This window comes from Carlito syrichta, unplaced genomic scaffold (assembly GCF_000164805.1).
Source record: "Carlito syrichta isolate Samal-C Ts95f unplaced genomic scaffold, Tarsius_syrichta-2.0.1 Scaffold101994, whole genome shotgun sequence".
NCBI classification, from domain to species: Eukaryota; Metazoa; Chordata; class Mammalia; order Primates; family Tarsiidae; genus Carlito; species Carlito syrichta.
This window is the reverse complement of record NW_007046090.1, coordinates 42,854-43,062: the sequence shown is the minus strand read 5'-3', so window position 1 is coordinate 43,062 and position 209 is coordinate 42,854.

Genomic DNA, 209 nt, shown 5'->3' with positions numbered 1-209 from the left:
GCTGGGATTATGGGCGTGAGCCACCGCGCCCGGCCCGGCGGGCTTCTTTGGGAGACGTCGGAGCCAGGGCTTTGGGGGATGCATAGGAGTTCGGTCGTGAGGGGGCCAGGAAGAAGGCTCCGGAGCTGAACATCCGCTTGGGCGCAGGCCTCGGCGCTTCAGCCGGGGCCCGGCGCTGCCAGGACGAGAGAGGGGACGCCCCCCGGCGA